Source organism: Grammomys surdaster, unplaced genomic scaffold, assembly GCF_004785775.1.
Source record: "Grammomys surdaster isolate TR1022 unplaced genomic scaffold, NIH_TR_1.0 61, whole genome shotgun sequence".
NCBI lineage: Eukaryota > Metazoa > Chordata > Mammalia > Rodentia > Muridae > Grammomys > Grammomys surdaster.
This window is the reverse complement of record NW_021604563.1, coordinates 17,741,218-17,758,133: the sequence shown is the minus strand read 5'-3', so window position 1 is coordinate 17,758,133 and position 16,916 is coordinate 17,741,218.

Genomic DNA, 16,916 nt, shown 5'->3' with positions numbered 1-16,916 from the left:
CTGGTAAATTGTCACAAAAGCTGCCTGTTTGCGATAGCTTATTGCCATCTGTTTCAGTGTTTATCCACAGAGACCCAAGACTTGGTGTTAGTATACATGTATGACAGGGCTATTGCTGATTTTAGGTCTATGGCTGATTTTAGACCTTCAGTGTATAAGCAGGGATGCCCCTGACATCTCCTCACTTCTCTAAGTATAGAAGGGGTGTGACAATTCTAATCTTGCAAAGGTAGAGATAGAGGCCTGACCTCCAGTAATTGAAGGGGACCTTGTAGTGGCTCCGGTCCCCATCATTGTCCAGTGAGGCATGAGGGCCATACTCGTCCTGATGTTTTTTTCTGGAGAGTGGATACTTTTGACATCAACCCCTATGCAGTCAGGCTTGTCCCTCAGGGAACCCAGAGAGATATTTTTAGCTTTTATTTATACTCCCTTGCAGTGTTTAGGCTCACAGACTAAGCAAGAATTCAGATCGCCAGTCAGAGGGGTTTCTCTGGTGACCCTTCTCTGCTTTGTCTAGGGGTGGAAGTCTCCTCTGTAGGTTGGGTGGAGATAGGTTTTGGGAACACCCTGGATAGAGTAACAACCTCATCTTGTGTCTCATGGTCTAGCTAACTTATGATAATGTATCTGAATAGGTTTTGCTACCAAATTATTTTATCTGTTGTTTCACAGAGCTAGTCAACCTATTTGAGGCCCAGGGACCAGAAGAAATAAGCAAAAAGAACCCAAATAATGGTCCCAAGATAAGAGGAGGTAGGGTTGACAACCCTGGAGAGGCTGAAAACCAGTTCTTTTACCAGCATTCATCTTTCTTTTTCTCTCTCTGACTTTTTTCAGGGCCTTCTCTGACTTTTTCATGCTATCTTTAACCATCCCTGTCTTGTCTATGTAAAGGCAATATTCTTCTTTAAGGGCTGTACACAGTCAAGAGCTGTACACATCCTTTTCTATTATAATAGAGTAAATCAAGTCCAATAAGGATCTTTGTGATTTTTGGAGGTCTCTTCAGACAGCAAAACGAGGGATTTCTTCAGATTAGTGATGTCAGTCTCTAGCTGTTTGATGTTCTTTTCAATGGTCCTTTGAAGTTCTGAGTAGTATAAATTCAGAGGCCAGCATCTGGATTAGAACTTCTAACAGCAGACATCACCATCACAGGTGATTCATTTTTACCTGGAAAGGAAAAAGAAGGGAAATCTCAGGGAGATTTCTCTTTCCTGGATGTAAATTGTTATTCATTTTATTTTTGCTTGGGCCTGGCTTTGTGTGTGTGGGGGTATCTATTTATTTCATTAATCTTTTTGGTAGCTGATTAGCTGTGGTTTCTGTGGTATCAAACAGGCATATCAATCCTCGGCCCCATAAGGGAACAGAGTCTGGGCCATTCCCTTTAAGGGTAAGAGGGTCTTTCCCCATGTCTGTGGCATAGTTTTTATTGGCCTCAGTGATGCCAGAGGCAGTCAGCAGCAGATTTGCCATGAGGTTTCAGTTTTAAAGAGTTAAAAGTGAACAAGGCATGTTGGAGAGTATTTCAGGGGGACTCTTTCTGGGCGGGGGGTACTGTTCCCCCTCTTTTGTTTTTAAAGCCAAATTTTCAGAGTACTTGTAGAATCAGGGCAGAAGCACCAACATTTGCTCCTTCCACACTAAGAGAGTCATGCAGACATTATTTAAAGAAATATAAATCTATATTAATAATCTCTTTTATTAAAGGACTGTTATAGAACAGCTGACAACTAATCAGACCATATAATATATCGATTAATAATAGCTTCTTCTACTTTTTGTGAGATTACTTCTCTTTTGTCAATTAATTGTTGAGAGAAATTAGGATTTACATCTCTCTTGAGAATATTAAACAGAGACTTAAATTCTTTTGTGGAGAGCTTAAAATAAGATCTTAGCCAGTTAGCATCTCCTAGAGACTTTTGAAAATAATATGAATTAAGTAAGCTCTCTTTCTTTTTTTTTTTCAGACACTTCATCTGTCTTTTTTAATGGGTATTCTACATATTACCTTTCAATGTTATCTCCTCTCCCATTCTCCCCCAAAATCCCTTATCCCATACCCCCTCATCCTTTTTTTATGAGGGTGTGCTCCAAACAACCTCCCAGTCCCATCTCCCTGCTCTCGAATTCCCCAACACTAGGGAATCCAAACTTTCGGGGACCATGGCCCTCTACTTCCACTGATGTCTGACAAGGCCACCCTCAATTACCTATATAGGTGGAGACATGAGTCCCTCCTTGGTGCTCTCAGGCTGGAGGTTTAGACTTTGGGAGCTCTGGTTGAAACTTTTGATACTGCTTCTAGAAAGGACCAGAGCACCCATACTTTGGTCTTCCTTCTTCTTCTTGAGTTTCATGTGGTCTATGCGTTGTGTCTTAGGTATTGTGAGCTTTTCAGCTAATATCCACTTATCAGTGAGTGCATACCTTGTATGTTCTTTTGAGATTGGGTCACCTCACTCAGGATGATATTTTCCAGCTTTATCCATTTGCCTAAGAATTTCATGAACTCATTGTTTTTAATAGCTGAGTAGTATTCCATTGTATAAATGTACCACATTCTCTGCATCCATTCTTGTTTTGAAGGACATCTGGGTTCTTTACAACTTCTGGCTATTATAAATAATGCTGCTATGAACATAGTGGAGCATGTGTCTCTGTTGCATGTTGAAACATCTTTTGGGTATATGCTCAGGAGTGGTATAGCTGGGTCCTCAGGTAACACTATGTTCAATTTTCTGAGATACCGCCAGACTGCTTTCCATAGTGGTTGTACCAGTTTACAATCCCACCAACAGTGGAGGAGTGTTCCTCTTTCTCCACATCCTCGCCAACATGTGCTGTCACCTGTGTTTTTGATCTTAGCCATTCTGACTGGTGGGAGGTGGAATCTCAGTGTTGTTTTCATTTGCATTTCCCTGATGACTAAGGATGCTGAACACTTCTTTAGGTGCTTCTCAACCATTCGAGCTTCCTCAGTTGAGAATTCTTTGTTCAGCTCTGTGCTCGATTTTTTAATAGGGTTCTTTGATTGTCTAGAGTCTAATTTCTTCAGTTCTTTGTATACCTTGGATATTAGCCCTTTATCAGATGTAGAGTTGGTGAAGATCTTTTCCCAATCTGTTGGTTGCCGGTTTGTCCTATTGACTGTGTCCTTTGCTTTACAGAAGCTTTGCAGTTTTATGAGGTCCCATTTGTCAATTCTTGGTCTTAGAGCACAAGCCATTGGTGTTCTGTTCAGGAACTTTCTCCTGTGCCCATGTGTTCGAGGCTTTTCCACAGTTTCTCTTCTATTAGTTTCAGTGTAGCTGGTTTTATGTGGAGGTCCTTGATCCACTTGGAATTGAGTTTTGTACAAGGAGATAATATGGATCAATTTGCATTCCTCTACATGCTGACCTCCAGTTGGACCAGCACCATTTGTTGAAAATGCTGTCTTTTTTCCACTGGATGGTTTAGCTCCTTTGTCAAAGATCAGATGACCATAGATTTTGGAGTTCATTTCTGGGTCTTCTATTCTATTCCATTGATCCTCCTCCCTGTCTCTGTTCCAATACCATGCAGTTTTTATGACTATTGCTTTGTAATACAGCTTGAAGTCAGGGATGGTGATTCCTCCAGAACTTCTTTTATTGCTGAGAGTAGTTTTCACTATCCTGGGTATTTTGTTATTCCAAATGAATTTTAAGAATGCTCTTTCTATCTCTGTGAAGAATTTAGTGCGAATTTTGATGGGGATTGCATTAAATCTGTAGATTGCTTTTGGCAAAATAGCCATTTTTACTATATTATTCCTTCCAATCCATGAACATGGGAGATCTTTCCATCTTCTGAGATCTGTTTTGATTTCTTTCTTCAGGGGCTTGACGTTCTTGTCATACTGGTTTTTTACTTGCTTGGTTAGATTCACACCAAGGTATTTTATATTATCTGTGACTATTGTGAAGGGTGTCATTTCCATAATTTCTTTCTCAGCCAGTTTATCTTTTGAGTAGAGGAAGGCTACTGATTTGCTTGAGTTAATTTTATATCCAGCCACTTTGCCAAAGTTGTTTATCAGGTTTAGGATTTCTCTGATGGAAGTTTTGGGGTCACTTAAGTATACTATCATATCATCTGCAAATAGTGAGATTTTGACTTCTTCCTTTCAAATTTGTATCCCTTTGACCTTCTTGTGTTGCCTGATTGCTCTGGCTAGGACTTCGAGTACTATATTGAATAGGTAGGGAGAGAGTGGGCAGCCTTACCTAGTCCCTGATTTTAGTGGGATTGCTTCAAGTTTCTCTCCATTTAGTTTGATGTTAGCTACTGGTTTGGTGTATATTGCTTTTACTATGTTTAGGTATGGACCTTGAATTCCTGATCTTTCCAAGACTTTTATCATGAAGGGGTGTTGAATTTTGTTCAAAGCTTTTTCAGCATCTAGTGAGATGATCATGTGTGTTTTTCTTTGAGTTTGTTTATATAGTGGATTTCATTGATGGATTTCTGTATATTGAACCAATCCTGCATTCCTGGGATAAAGCCTACTTGATCATGTTGGATAATTGTTTTGATGTGTTCTTGGATTCGGTTCGCTAGAATTTTATTGAGTATTTTTGCATCAATGTTCATAAGGGAGATTGGTCTGAAGTTCTCCTTCTTTGTTGGGTCTTTGTGTGGTTTAGATATGAGCGTAATTGTGGCTTCATAGAATGAATTGGGTAGTGTTCCTTCTATTTCTATTTTGTGGAATAGTTTGAAGAGAATTGGAATTAAGTCTTCCTTGAAGGTCTGAGAGAATTCTGCTCTAAAACCATCTGGTCCCGGACTTTGTTTTGTGGGGAGACTTTTAATGACTGCTTCTATTTCTTTTGGGGTTATGGCACTGTTTAGGTGGCTTATCTGCTCCTGATTTAACATTGATAAGTGGTATTTTTCTAGAAAATTGTCCATTTCATCCCGATTTTCCAATTTTGTTGAGTATAGGCTTTTGTAGTAAGATCTGATGAGTTTTTGAATTTCCTTAGTTTCTGTTGCTATGTCATCCTTTTCAGTTCTGATTTTATTGATTTGGATACTGTCTCTCTGTCCTCTGATTAGTCTGGCTAAGGGTTTATCTATCTTGTTGATTTTCTCAAAGAACCAGCTCCTGGTTTTATTAATTCTTTGTATAGATCTTTTTGTTTCTATTTGGTTGATTTCAGCCCTGAGTTTGATTATTTCCTGCCTTCTACTCCTCTTGGGTGAATTAGCTTCTTTTTGTTCTAGGTCTTTCAGGTGCATTGTCAAGCTGCTAGTGTAAGCTCCCTCACGTTTCTTTTTGTATGCACTTAGAGCTATGAATTTTCCTCTTAGCACTCCTTTCATTGTATCCCATAGGTTTTGGTATGATGTGTCATCATTTTCATTAAATTCTAAAAAGTCTTTAATTTCTTTATTTCTTCCCTGACCAGATTATCAATGAGTAGGTTGTTGTTCAGTTTCCATGTGAATGTGGGTTTTCCATTGTCTTTGTCATTATTGAAGACCAGCCTTAGTCTGTGTTGATCTGCTAGGATGCAAGGGATTATTTCAATTTTTTGGTATCTGTTGAGGCCTGTTTTGTGCCCAATTATATGGTCTATTTTGAAGAAGGTACCATGAGGTGCTGAGAAAAAGGTAATTCTTTTACTTTAGGATGAAATGTTCTATAGATATCTGTTAGGTCCATTTGGGTCATAGCTTCTGTAGGTTTAACTGTATTTCTATTTAGTTTCTGTTTCCAAGATCTATCCATTGCTGAGAGTCGGGTGTTGAAGTTTCCCACTATTATTGTGTGAGGTGCAATGTGTGCTTTTAGCTTTAGTAAGGTTTCTTTTATGAAGGTGAGTGCTCTTGCATTTGGCACATAGATATTAAGAATTGAGAGTTCATGTTGGTTCACTTTTCCTTTGACAAGTATGAAATGACCTTCCTTATCCTTTTTGATAGCTTTAAGTTGAAAGTCAATTTTATTCGATATTAGAATGGCTACTCCAGCTTGTTTCTTAGGGCCATTTGCTTGAAAAATTGTTTTCCAACCTTTTACTCTAAGATAGTCTCTGTCTTTGTCGCTGAGGTGGGCTTCCTGTAAGCAGCAAAAAGCTGGGTCCTGTTTTCATATCCAGTCCATTAGCCTATGCCTTTTTATTGGGGAATTGAGTCCATTGATGTTAAGAGATACTAAGGAGAGGGTATTGTTGCTTCCTGTCATTTTTGCTAATAGTTGAGGCATTGTTTGTGTGGTTATCTTCCTTTGTGTTTGTTGGAAGGGGATTATTTTCTTGCTCTTTGTATGGTATATTTGCCCTCCTTGTATTGGAGCTTTCCTGCTATTATCCTTTGTGGTGCTGGGTTTGTGGAAAGATACTGTGTAAATTTGGTTTTGTCCTATAATATCGTGGTTTCTCCATCTATGGTAATTGAGACTTTTGCTTGGTACAGTAGCCTGTGCTTGTATTTATGTTCTCTTAGGGTCTGTATGACATTTGTCCAGCATCTTCTGACTTTTATAGTATCTGGTGAGAAGTCAGGTGTATTTCTGATAGGTTTGCCTTTATATGTTACTTGGCCTGTTTCCCTTACTGCTTTTAAAATTCTTTGTTTTGTGCATTTTGTGTTTTGATTATTATGTGACAGGTTAGGGTTAGGCCAGAACAAAGAAGTAAGTTCAGGCAGGAATCTAAATCCTTGGCTAGACAAAGAGCTAATTTCAGGCAAGAATCTAAGTCTTAGGCTAGAACAAAGAAGTAAATTCAGGCAGGAATCTAAATCTTAGGGTAGAACAAAGAAGTAGGCCTCAGGCATGAAAATGACTTTGGGGTAGGACAGGGAAGTAGGCTCAGATACTTTGGTCATCCTGATAAGCCCTTAGAACTAGTGATCATGGGAGTGTTCAAGGAATTTTGTTTATTGCCTTGCTTGTTCTTGGACTATTTGTGTTTATTGTCTTGCTTGTTCCTTGACTGTTTGCATCTATTGTATTGCTATTTCATCAACCTAGAACTGACCTTAATACTTGCATATAATTAAAATGGTATAAAAGCAGATTGGGAAAAAATAAATGATAAAAATAAAAATAAAAAAATATTAAAAAAATGTGATCCAGACATACAAGTTGTAGCTGCATAAATCTATTGATCATGTTCTCAAATTATATGCTTTATCATACCTACATACTTTCTTTAAAACTTCAGTAAAATACTTTGCATAACAAAAGATAATTTCTATTTTAGGGAGAAAAATGTAAAATTTACTGTATCTACAAGTATTTACTCACCTATAGACTATTAAACATATATGGTATAATTTCTTTATTCTGATAATTTTGTTGGCAGTATATTATATTCTAATACAAAAATCCACAATGACTTTACAATTATTGTTTCTCAGCAATTTTCATCAATAAGAAAGGAAAACAAAAATGATTCCAGATAAGGTTTTAATGGTCTAGATTACTGAGCACAATTTCAATTTTATATGAACACCAAAGTAATAAGAATATTAATATTATACTAGACATAACTATGTATACTTTCAGTTTTTTCTACTCAGTTAACATAAAAATAACATTTTTAACTTTTTTATCATATTTAGTTACCATAATGAAATAGAAATGATTTATAACTTATGCAAAAGATTATACTAATAGTTTAGCTTTCAATAGTTTTATAGTTTGTTTCTGATATTTCTAATTTGTTTTAGAAAGTTACATACTATGTAGTCTTCCAGATCTAATGGCTAACTTTTATCCCTTAGTAAATGAAAATAATCTTGTAAATAAGCTGGTATCAGTGACCTATAGAACAATGAAGTTTTTTATAACATTAAGTACAAAGGTGGGAAAATGAGACATATATGTCTGCCCTTAGGGACGTTGACTTTTGATAGGTAGCTTCACTGTTTGGAGTTGAATTGTGTATACAACCATTACTAATTTTTGACTAATCAAGAGTAATTTGTCCTGAATATGCAATAATAGGATTATAAAGCATCAAATTAAGAGAAATATATGTATTTAAAATACATATTGAAATAAAAGTTAAATAGAGTAGACTAATAGAGAGCATTAACATAGCTCCTTTCAGTAGTTAAAAATGCAACGTGATTTTAATTAGTATATCAGTGCAATAAAATACATACTTGGAAACTACTTAACAAGTTTTGCAAAGCAGTTTAAATATTTTCATAAAATTTTATTTATATTTTCTAAGTAGTAAATCACTTAAAATATGAATGTAAACATTAGCCTGGCCTAATTATTTTATAAGGAGCAAATAAATACAGCCAATATTGACCACGGTACAATTTTAGTTCCCAGAATTGTAGCCATACTAATTTACTGAAAAGCTCAGCATTAAATTTCAAACAAACTATATCAATTTTGAAAATTTACATTACAATTTATTCTTTTCATGGTTAAAAATACCTGATTCTATAATTTACAAAGACTTCTTGTGTTTTCACCCACTCAGTTCAGCAACTTTACATGTTCTGACATTTTAAGTTATTGCCTGCATCATATTCTATATAATAATCTGTATTTATGTATCATATTGCTTCTGTTTACATTAAAGATTTATGACATGACAACAGTACTTCACTAATTATGTATAAGAAATTTTAGAATTTCTTCAGTATTATTATGAAGCAGTTTGTCTAATATATATCCTTAAATAGTTTATTTTTGTTAACTATATTTTTCCTTTTTTTTAAAGATTCAAGATGTTAGTTTTCAACTATATTTGAACAGATAAATTTATATTTACCATATATTTGTGTTACATGGTATCTACATAGTCTATAACTGTAGAGGTAAATAATGTTAATAAACTACAAAATTATAGTTTATATTATTTCATATATTAGTGGGCTCCCAATTAGAAACACATTTTATCTCCATTCACTTAAGTCTTGTACATTATTTAATAGATTATGAATCCAACTGCATTTATAATCTGATTGTACTTACATATTTGACAATTCTTTTTTAAATTTAGTTTTGTATTTAAATATTTTTGTAAGCACCTACAAAAATCTGACCCTTTTTTAACATGTAAAACTAAAATTGCCATTGCTAAATTCTTGGAATGCAAAGTATAAGTGATCCATTCATTATGAAAAAATGTAATCAATCTATGTTAACAGATTTGTATAGTTACTTTATAAGGATAACTTTCCTTGATATCTCTACCTCTTTTCTTCCACAGAGTTGGATTATAGTTTTCTTTCATATGGAGAAATTTTTGAAAGTGCAGAAATCAATGGAGAAAGGTTATTAAACATCACCAGGAAGCAACTTAATGAACTTGGGATAGTCAGCACTGACCATCAGGATATTCTCCTACAAGCAGTTGCTCGTATTCGTAAAAAGGTGAGTCGTGGGGTTTCTCTCTGTTTTATTAATCTTTATACTTAACAAAAGATGAGTTAGAAGCAAGGAATATGTTTATTTTCTACATGGTCTAAAATAAATCTCCATTTTGTACCTTTCTAGTTTTAAGTTTTGATTGCTATGTTCTCTGATTATTGTGTTTAAGTAGTTTTCTTCCTGTATTTGAGTTATGGTTCTGTTTTAAGTAATTGCTGCTTTCTTATTTTTTGAAAATTGTGCATATATCTAAGTGATACATCTTGATTGTATCAATCTCTTGCTCCTTCCTCTACTCTCTTCCTCCTTTCTACCAAAATATCTTTCATCTCTTCCAACTTCATGTCTTTTTATTTATATAGCCAACAAATTCCAGTTATTTCTTACCATACAAACACATGAGTTGAGTTATCCACTGTAGTCTGAACAACCAACTAATGGCCACATTCTCCAATAGAAAAGTGACTCTCCATTCCTTACCATCCATCAAGTGTCATTAGCTCCTCCATTAGGAATGTCACATGAGGAACCTATTGCCCATCTATGCTTAGCTCTTAATATTTTAGATATCATTTACAGGTAATCATTAGCTGCTGTGAATTTATGTATATACATCAGTCATATCATATCTAGAGACCAGTTTTTTACATCATTTCTCTATACCTCCTGGCTCTTATATTGTTTCTACCCCTCTTTGGTTATGTTCTCAGAGCCTTGAAAGCAGGTGAATTTAGATGTTCCATCTTGGCTGAGCATTTCTTCTTTTTTTTACATTAAATTATTTATTCAACTTTAATACTGAACACTGCCCCCCACCCCTGTCCCCGCTCACAAGTCCCTCTTCCCATCTCCTCTGCTTCTTGGCTGAAAGGGTAAAAGCCCCTCTGGGTATCCCCACACTCTAGCATATCAATTCTTTGCAGGGCCAGGCACATCTTCTCCCATTGAGACCAGACAAGGCAGCCCATAGCCTGAGCATTTCATAGTCACTTATTCTCAATATTCTGGACAGTTAGGAGTCTTAGTATTAACCACTACTCTCTACAATGATGAACGCTGAGAGTAGCATAAATCTGTGGATATGAACATAAATATTTAGAAAGGCATTTGACATTATGATCTTTTAGTAAAACATCAATAGTTTTCCCCCTAGGAACTATGGTTTGCCTAGTCATACTTTTTGACCATTTTTTATAATACCAGACGTTAATTCCTTCCTGGAGACGAGGCATCAAATAAAATAAAGAGCAACTAGATAATTCTATAAAAATGTTTACCAGTATCGCACCAGTGGGATGTCTTACTTGGAAAATTGTTGTTGCAGCATATAGTATCAAGTATTGGATAAGACCAGAGAGGTTTTTCTATCCTAGAAGCTCTCAATAGCACCTCGTAGTACTGTGAAAGCTAGCCATCAAGGAGATAAATTTCTGCTCAATTTCATATTGATATCTCTGTTCTGCAACTAAAATAAAGTGTATCTTCATCAGTAGAGTCTTACCAGCTAGTTATGATAGCAACAAAGAGTAGTAACGATAGACCTTTTGAGGTTTCACTGACCTGTAAGTTACAGGGAGGTAAGCTGTTCTTGGCACTGAGATTTTCGTTATTGAATGAAAACCCATATTTCCTGGGAGTATTCTCATATGCCCATGTGGGACACCTCATTTCAAATTGCAAAATAGCACATGATGGTCTAGAAAGCTGTCTCCTCACCTAGAACTAGAATTACCATTTTATAATAAAAACTTAAAAATAGTGTATAAAAGTAGACTTAGTACTGCTTTAAAAAGATAAAAACTGTTGACTCTTTTATTAATAGAGAACTTCTTGCATGATAAAATATATTTGTCTATCAGCAAATATTTATTGAGGACCTTTCTTTACTTGAGTAGATTAAATGATCACATGCATAAGCTTGGTTGCCTAATTTTTCTTTTTTTAAAAATTGGGTATTTTATTTATTTACATTTCAAGACGTTATCCCCTTTCTCTACTTCCTTCCCATTAACCCTCTATCCCGTCATTCCTCCTTCCTTTTGCTTTTATACCATTTTAATTTCATGCAAGTATTAATGTCAGTTCTAGGTTGATGAAATAGCAATACAATCCATGGAAATAGTCAAGGAACAAGCAAAACAATAAACACAAATAGTCAAAGAACAAGCAAGGCAATAAACAAAGTCCCTTAATCATTCCCATGATCACTGCTTCTAAGGGCTTATCAGGATGACCAAAATATCTTAGCCTACTTCCCTGTCCTAGCCCAAAGTTATTTTCATGTCTGAAGCCTGCTTCCCTGTTCTAGCCTAAGATGTAGATTCCTGCCTGAAATTACTTCTTTGTTCTAGCCTAGGATTTAGATTCCTGCCTGAAATTACTTCTTTGTTCTACCCTAATACCAGATTCCTGACTGCAGCCCATTTTCTTGTCCTTGGCCAATGTCAGATTCCTTCCAAGCAGCCCATTTCCTATTGTCCTTGGTCAATGTCAAATTCCTGCCAGGCAGCCCCAAAAGCTTTCCACAGCTTTCCTTTTTTATTGCATAAACAAGACTGAGCCTGTTTTAGGTTGTTCTGACAAGAATGCCTTCTTTACCCATTGTTGAATATGCATTATCAAAAGAATGCATTTCTATCTTAGGTTGGTAAGGCTCTGTACAGAATCTTACCCGTCCTTGGCTTGCCAGGCTGTTAAGTTAATAAGTCTCTCTAGGGATTCATTTTAAGATTCAAATCATATACTTTGGCTGTCAGCATGTTGCTGTTGTTAAACACAAGCTTTAACACAAAGGGCAAGAATGAAAGTACTCCCAAGACAAAAAGGGCTAGCATGATCAACCTATATATGACATTCTTGAAGCTTGACCAAAATGGAAATACTGACCTCAAGCCATGGAAAATTTTATCAGCATTATTTTCAGCATCAAAGCTCAGTAGAGCAACATTCTTTAAATTGATAATCTCACTATGCAAAGTTAAAACCTCCAAAGAGGTATTAGAATTATGCCCAACCACCCTCCAAGTGTCTTTAAACTTTTTTCTAATTATCATGACTATCATTGTAAATTTTAGAAGTAACACAACTCCATTGGTATTTGGCATGACACTCAAGATGGTTCCTTACTCTTAATCTCTGAACCTCTTTTCAATAATTTGAATAGGATAAAGAACATCAATCCATTGTTCCAAACTCCTATCTAAATCCTCTTGTATTTCAACACATTAGAAACATTTTTTTTTGCTAAATGTTTAACAAAAGTAGCTGCATTAATATCTTATGTCAAAGAAATTGCAGAAGCAGTGGTGCTAGCTATTAATGTAATTCAAGCTGTTTTACCAGCAGTAATCAAGCCCACTAAACCTCTTGCTTCTGCTTAAACCATGACTCACTTCTTCCAGTACTTACAAGCTTTTTTCAGAAGACCAAGGTTCTGTAATACTCAGGGCAGTAAGACAAAAGCTGGTTGATAGACCTTGGTAACAGGTATGCCAGGTTTCAACACACAAACACAGTTTGAAAGTATACAGTCAATACAATTTACAATAAATACTGTAGAAGAAACAAAAGTCATTTTTAATTTGACAATTAAAAGAGCCTTATCACATACACTAACACTTGTTTGAAATCCAGATCCTGTCCCAACTTTATCTCTTGCTAAGATAACATCATAGAGAACTGCAGTTGACTTCCAAGTATGTCTCTGAAAATGTCCAGATCAAGCCGTCCAAATAAATACTGTTATTTCCAATACTGAATTAATTTCTAGACCAGTCCATGATTGAGTCCGAATAACTGATCAAATTTAAGAAAAATACAAGGGTCATTATAACTTCTTTTTTTTGATTCTCTGCCCCACAAGGTGTAAAAACTTGAGGCAAGGCAGCTTGTCCCATCTGGGATATAGGAAAGCAAAGATGGGTCAGGAACATATGTACAATACAGCTCCCCAGTCATCATTGTCAGGGCACTCAACAAGCTCACCAGTCAGCATCATTCTTTGTCCCAGCAACAGCATGTCTTACCAGTCACTCTGGCAATCACTGTGCTCCTTCAGCATTCTGCAGAAAAAACACAAACATGCTCTCCTCCCCATATTAGATACCTGATCTGGATCATGTGTTATGCCAGGAAGTGGATCCTTTCTTTTCACCTAGGCATAAATATGCCTAGTTGATAGGTACCATAGACACTCAGCAGAAAGTTCCTTAGCATCTAATTTTTTAAAACAAGTTAAAATAAAACGATCATGATTTAAATAAATTTGTGGTATACAGGGATATACTTCCTCATTTTTTATTTTATGAAGATATTGTCTTTAAGTTCCATGGGCCCATTTCACAATAACTTGTCTTTGAGGATTATAAGTAATCCCAATAATAAATTGTTGAAAAAATGTCTCAAATGCTCGACTGCAATTGTCAGTTCCATTATCTATTTTTATTGAATATTTTATTTATTTACCTTTCAGATGTTATCTCCTTTCCCCATTCCCCCTGGAACCCCTTATCCCATTCGTTCTCCTACTACTTCTATGAGGGTGTGCCCCATCCATTGACACATTAGCATTTCCCTGCTCTCGAATTCCAGGACACTTGGTCCAGCCTTCCAGGGACCAAGGACTCCCTCTCCCACTGATGCCTGATAAGGACATCCTCAACTACCTATACAGCTGGAGCCATGAGTCCCTACATCTGTGTTCCCAGGCTGGCAGTTTAGGCCCTGGGAGCTCTGTTTGGTTGGTATTGTGTCTCTCCCCATGGGGCCACAAGCCCCTTCAACTATTTCACTCTTCTCTCTAAATCCTCCATTGAGGACCCTGAGATCAGTTCAGTGGTTGGCTGTGAGCATCCGACCCTGTATATATCAGGCTATGGCAGAACCTCTCAGGAGATAGGTATATTAGGCCACTGTCAGCATGCATTTCCTGGCATCCATGACAGTGTCTGCACTTGGTGACTGCACATGTGATGGATCCCCAGGTAGGGCAGTCTCCAGACAGTCCCTACTCCAGTCTCTGCTCCACACTTTGTCTCCTTACTTACTACCATGAGTATTTTACTCCTTCTATGAAGGACCGAAGCACCCACAATTTACTTTTCTTCATGAGCTTCATGTGGTCTGTGAAGTGTATCTTAGATATTGTGAACTTTTGAGCTAATATCCACTTATCAGTGAGTTATTATGTGATTGTGTTCTTATGTGATTGGGTTACCTCACTCAGGATGATATTTTCCAGTTCCATCCATTTGCCTAATTATTTCATGAATTCATTGTTTTTAGTAGCTGAATAGTACTCAATTGTATAAATGTACAACAGTTTCTGTATCCATTCCTCTTTTGAAAGACATCTGGGTTGTTTCTAGCTTCTGGCTATTATAAATAAGGCTGCTATGGACATAGTGGAACATATGAGCTTGTTATATGTTGGAACATCTTCTGGGTATATGCCCAGGAGTTACATATAGATGGGTCCTCAAATAATACTAGGTCTAATTTTCTGAGGAACTGCCAGACTGATTTCTAGAGTGATTGTACTAGCTTACAATACCACCAACAATGGAGAAGTATTCCCCTTTCTCTGCATCTTTGCCAGCATCTGCTATCACCTGAGCTTTTGATCTTAGTCATTCTGACTGGTGTGAGGTGGAATCTCAGAGTTGTTTTGATTTGCATTTCCCTGATGACTAAGGATGTTAAACACTTCTTTAGGTGCTTTTCAATTATTTGAGATTTCTCAGTTCAGAATTCTTTGTTTAGCTCCTTACCCCATTTTTCAATAGGGTTATTTGTTTCTCTTGAGTCTAACTTCTTGAGTTCTTTGTATATTTTGTATATTTTTTACATTAGCCATCTATCATATGTAGGATTGGTAAAGATCTTTTCCCAATTTGTTGGTTGCCATTTTGTCCTTTTGACAGTGTCTTTTGCTTTACAATAGCTTTGCAATTTTATGAGGTCCCATTTGTCAATTCTTGATCTTAGAGCATAAGCCATTGGTGTTCTTTTCAGGAAAATTTGCCATGTGCCCAAGTATTTTATGTTATTCCACACTTTCTCTTCTGTTAGTTTCAACGTATCTGGTTTTATGTGAAGGTCCTTATCCACTTGGACTTGAGCTTGGTACAAGGAGGTAAGAATGGATTGATTTTCATTCTTCTACATTCTGACTACCAGTTGAACCAGCATCATTTGTTGAAAATGCTGTCCTTTTTCTACTGGATGGTTTTAGCTCCTTTTTCAAAGATCAAGTGACCCTACGTGTATGGGTTTATTTCTGGGTCTTCAGTTATTTTCCATTGATCTACCTGCCTGTCTCTGTACCAATATCATGCAGTTTTTATTACTATTGTTTGGTAATATAGCTTAAGATTTAGGATGGTGCTTCCCCCAGAAGTTTTTATTTTTGAGGATAGTTTTTGCTATCATGGGTTTTTTGTTATTCCTAATGAATTTGAGAATTTCTCTTTTTAACTCTGTGAAAAATTGAGTTGAAATTTTGATGGGCACTGCATTGAATCTGTAGATTGCTTTTGGCAACATGGTCATTTTTACTATATTAATCATCCCAATCCATGAGCATTGGAGACCTTTTCATCTTCTGTGATCTTTTTAGATTTAATTCTTCAGAGACTTGAAGTTCTTGTCATAAGATATTTCACTTACTTGGTTAGATTCACACCAAATATTTTATATTATTTGTGACTATTGTGAAGGGTATCATTTCCCTAATTTCTTTTTCAGCCTGTTTATCCTTTGAGTAGAAGAAGGCTACTGATACATTTGTGTTAATTGTATATCCAGCCACTTTGCTGAAGTTGTTTATCATGTTTAGGAGTTCTCTGGTGGAACCATTTTTAGAGTCACTTAAGTATACTAGGATGTTATCTGCAAATAGTGAAATTTTGACTTCTTCCTTTCCAATTTGTATTCTTTTGACTGCCTTTTGTTGCCTAATTGCTCTGGCTTGGATTTCAAGTACTGTATTGAATAGGTAGGGAGAGAGTGGGCAGCCTTGTCTAGTCACAGATTTTAGTGGGATTGCTTTAAGTTTCTCTCCATTTAGTTTGATGTTGACTACTCATTTGCTGTATATTGCTTTTACTATGTTTAGATATGGGCTTTAGATTCCTGATCTTTCCAAGACTTTTACAGTGAAGTGGTGTTGAATTTTGTCAAATGTTTCCTCAGCATTCACTGAGATAATTATGTGTTTTTTTTCTTTTGAGTTTGTTTATATAGTATATTATGTTGATGGGTTTCCATATTTGAACCATCCTTGCATCACTTCGATGAAGCATACCTGAGAATCATGGATGATTGTTTTGATGTGTTCTTGGATTCGGTTCACAAGAATTTTATTGAGTATTTTTTCATCCATTTTTCATAAGGGAAATTGATCTGATGTTCTCTTTCTTTGTTTGGTCATTGTTTAGTTTTGGTATCAGTGTAACTGTAGCTTCATAGAACGTATTGAGTAGTGTTCCTTCAGTTTCTATTTTGTGTAATAGTTTAAGGAGAATTGGTATTAGGT